The following is a 4,071-nucleotide window of genomic DNA, read 5'->3' on the forward strand; positions in this document are numbered from 1 at the left end:
TCCTGCTGGATGACATTTCCCAAGGCATAGAGGAAAAAAAAGCACTTTTTTCCCAATATAAATTCTTGCAACATTAAAAACCCAACACAATAGTTGTAAGCCCTGGAACGGCTGGGGGTAAAAAAGCTACAGTTCAACATGGAAATAGCACTGCCATCTCCAACTGGTGAGTCCCAGATGTGGGACATCATGTGTGACAAAACCCCACAGGCAGGACATGCAGGAAGCCAGTAATTGATGTGGGCTCCCATCACTGTGTAGGGACAGGCTGGTAACCTTGGGAGTCCCAAGCGCCCCGTGGGTCACCTGCCACAGCAAGAGCTGAGCCCTGGAGGCTGGGCTGGCACTGGGAGTGACACAGAGCTCCTCCTTTGCCCAGCTGTGCCCACAGAGAACAGGCTGAAGCAGAAGGGACTCGAGGCAGTTTTGGGACCCCGGGGGCATTTTGGGATAGTTTGGAAATGCTGAGGTAGTTTGAAAATGCCCCAGGCATGAGCTGGATGTTCCTGCTTACCCACAGAATGGCTGCTGGTGCTCTGGGTTGTACTGACACAACACCAGTGGGTGGGAAGTGCCTGTCTGCATGTCCTCACTAACAATAGACTTGTCCCCTGGGCAGGGACATTTTCAGGTTGGCCCAGGAGCATCATTGCACTGAAAGCAGCTGAATAGATCAGCAGAAAACACGTGGAGGGAAACCTTGTGCAGCAAAAGCCGTAGTGATGTGCTTGCTCTGCTATAATCTGAGCCATTTGCAGAACACCTGTAATTACTTTAATTACAGCTTGGGACTCTCCCGTGCCCATGCCCAGGGCGCATGTCTCGGCTTGTGCCCAGCCACCTTCTGCCACACAGCAGTTCTGCAGAGGTTTCCAGCAAAGCCAAGAGCTTTGCTGGTGTGGATGGGAAATGTCTACATACTGTATCTTAAACGATATAATTATTGGATGCAGTGCTGAGCAACGAGCTAATTCTGCCTGGGAGTTTTGGTCACTGTACGGACACAGAGACGAGTTAGGCCCAGCAGGATGAGGCCGGGAGGGAGGAACTGGGTTCAGGTTCAAGGTTCAGGCTCCTGGAGCCAGGGCAAGGGGAGGCCAAGATGGGGAGGATGAGGAGTGAAAGGCTCCCTCGGTGGGAGGGACCGGTCGTACAACTATGGCAGCTCTGCCCTCTCTCTTTCTGCCTTTTTCCCCCTTTCAGTTCTTGGATGCGTTCATTATGTGGGACCTCAAGGTGAGGCTGGCCCAGCCTGCACCCCACATCAGCACCCTGAATCACCTCACATCACCCCACATCACCCTGTATCACTGACCCTCATTACCGCCCGTCATCCCCCATCCCCCTGCCTCCCCACCCCCGATAACCCCGCACCGCGGCACTAAGTGCGCACACCAGACACTTTAGACACCCATGTCTGCATTTGTAGATATTTTCAATATCTACAGGATGACCACATGAGGAAGAGATGGGTTGAGCCTGGCTTTTTCAGGAGGCACACCAATCCCAGCACAGGGCAGGAGAATCAAGAAGACAGCCAGAGAAGCAGTGGGGCAGTGGAGCAGGTGGTGGGGTGGTCTCTCATGGCGCCTCTGCCCTGAGAGCTTTGGGGTTTCATTTCCAAGTAAGTTTTTCACATGGTAACATTCAGAATTTTGATGGGAGGTGAGGCTACTTTTGCCTAAGAGAGAACATACTTTCACTGCTGCACCTGGCCCAGGAATGAGTTCTCCACTATTAAAATGTAATTTAATAGATCTCCATGAGTTTTGTGATGACTGGGATTTGTTCTAAGGAGACCTTTAAAGGAGAACTTTTGCATTATTGAATGTATGTGCTAGGAAGTTGAGTTCTGGCATCCTCTGATAACCAAATTTCTTTTCTATCTTCCACTATATCAATCATGATAAAAGCCCCTGCCAAAGCCCTAACTCAAGCCATGCTTCTGGCATATTGTGAAACAAATCAGCAGGGGAAAAAAGAAAAACCCACAAGATGCTCTAGTCCAGTATTTTTTAATGTAAGTTTCAAGGATATTGATGGTTTACCTCATCAGGTAAATATTTGTAACACAGTTGCTTTCCCAGAGTTAAACCAGGACCAAGAAACTGCAACTCATTTGCTCTGACAGATCCCAAATAGCTTAAAAATGAGTTTTCCTGAAATCTGAGGCCTTGTACATGCCAAGCAATGGCACTGGTACCTTCTCACCTAGGGCTGCAGGGTGATTCCATTTTCCAGGGACTAGTCTGATGGACACCCAGCTCCCACAGTTTCCCAGGGCCCCCTCAAACACAGGAGACCCCATTGTGCTGTGGGTGAGCTCTGTGCATGGGGTGAAGGGCAAGGGACCCTTGGCCCTTTGCCCTTTGTGAGATTTCCTGCATGCAAAGAGGAAGGTGTCTCTTTTAGAGTCTAATTTTATCACTTCCCTGATGCATCAGCTTGTGGAGTGCAACAACAGCAAACCATGCTGTGGAAAGAGCTCCCTTCCCTGAGAGCATCTTCAGGGCATAGCAATGGCTGAGGCGCGTGGAGAGCTAAGATGAGTTCAGCACCAAGGCTGGCATCACCTCCAGGGTCCACATGGTGCACACACCTCGCTGGCAGGGCCGGCATTGCCGCCCTGCGGTCACCGCACTGGCACAAGGTGCCTTGTGCAGTCCCGGCTGCCGGCTGGGAAAGCTGCTGCTCTGCTTTGCGTATAAGTCAAAACCTGGGAGCTACTGGTTACAGCCACTCACTGCTTTAGCAAGCTGAAGTGGGAAAAGGGAGGGAGCTGCCAGATCCAGCTGGCCTCTGCTCCAGGAGCTGATGGAGGATTAGCCCAGCAGCATGTCTTTACAAATTGTCAGTTCCCAGAGTACACAAAACAAAGCTCTGAGGATTGAGTGTCTCAGCACAGAGGCAAAGGCAAAGACTTCGGGAACCTGATAGCGCTTTCCACCCAGACACAGGGACATGTGGACCCTGGCTTCCTGCGGCCCCCACAGAGCCCTGCCTATCCCACAGCAGCTCAGCCTTGGCAAATGCAGCTTTGGGGCTGGTGACTTGGAGCAGGCTCCTGCCTGCAGCCCCGCTGAGCCTCTCCCTTTCTAGACTGGTGCCCCACAAACCAGAGAGAATTAGTAAAGTGACCAAAGGTCCCTCCTGGGGTGTTCTGGTGCACAGAAACCCATTCCCTGCTCTCCAGTGCCCACTGCCACTCTCCTGCAAAAGGCTGGGGCCTCTCCCCCAGCCACCCTGTCACGCACGATGGTGGAGCTGGAAGCTCTCGCTACTTGTTTCACGGGAACTTCCGACATTTCAAAAATTGTTTTCATTCTGGCTTGGAATGAAGACAAACATTTCAGAAATTCCCTGGATAACATAAAGTTTAAAATATCCTCCAAACTAAAATAGAAGTGTTGGGCTATCTCAGCTCTTGCATTATGTCATATCATGCCAGCTCACGGGTACACTACGCAGAGTCACAGATGACTTCTCATGAGGATATGTAAACAAAAATACAAATAATGTCAGCAAGGGAAGAGAAATGAAACGCTGAAATGACAAATTCTCTAAAACTACTTTTCTTCCCCTTGTGCAAATTGATTCTCCATGGGAAATCGCTTGGATTTTTTAAAAGAGCGCAGTCTGGACAAAGCAGCTCTGCTGTTCTCCGGAGCAGGAGGAACTGCTGCCGGCGCTCCCCTCCAGCCCGTCCAGCCGCAGGCCAGCAGCGCTGCTCCTGCAGCCGGGCTGCTCCGGGATCTCCCGGTGTCCCTGCCCCGTCTCCCTGGCCGCGCTTGACCCCTTATCGTGTTTCTCGCAAACCAAGGGCAGGCGAGCTCTGCGCTCACCGCGCACCGGGGCCCGGCTGTCTCCAGCACAGATAACGCCAGGATGGATCACGCCGGGCGCTGGGCTAGCGGCGCGAAGCAGCGTCTCCGTGGGAGCGCAGGAGGAGGTTCCGTGGTCCCGCTCTGCCCGGTGCCGTGGGACGGCGCTTACCTGGCTCAGCTCTGCTCGGCCGGGGCTGGCTTCTGCCCTCCCTGCGCCCCGCACATCGCCCGCCCAGGCGGCCGCTCA

The 4,071-nt window shown here is 52.7% G+C and overlaps 1 protein-coding gene across 2 annotated transcripts in view; it reads right to left on the reverse strand.

The window, feature by feature from the left end:
* The window catches only part of RSPO1 (R-spondin 1), a 24,379-nt gene that overhangs the window by 20,034 nt on the left and 274 nt on the right, over positions 1-4,071 (reverse strand). The window contains exon 1 of one of the 2 annotated variants that reach the window (XM_017736268.1): positions 3,994-4,065. The exons of the other annotated variant lie outside the window; for it this stretch is intronic. The gene's annotated coding sequence lies outside the window, so the exon portion shown is untranslated. Of the gene's footprint in view, positions 1-3,993; positions 4,066-4,071 lie in introns of those variants that run through there. 2 annotated transcript variants of the gene reach the window in all.

The sequence above is a fragment of the Corvus brachyrhynchos genome, unplaced genomic scaffold (genome assembly GCF_000691975.1).
Source record: "Corvus brachyrhynchos isolate BGI_N302 unplaced genomic scaffold, ASM69197v1 scaffold65, whole genome shotgun sequence".
Lineage (NCBI taxonomy): Eukaryota > Metazoa > Chordata > Aves > Passeriformes > Corvidae > Corvus > Corvus brachyrhynchos.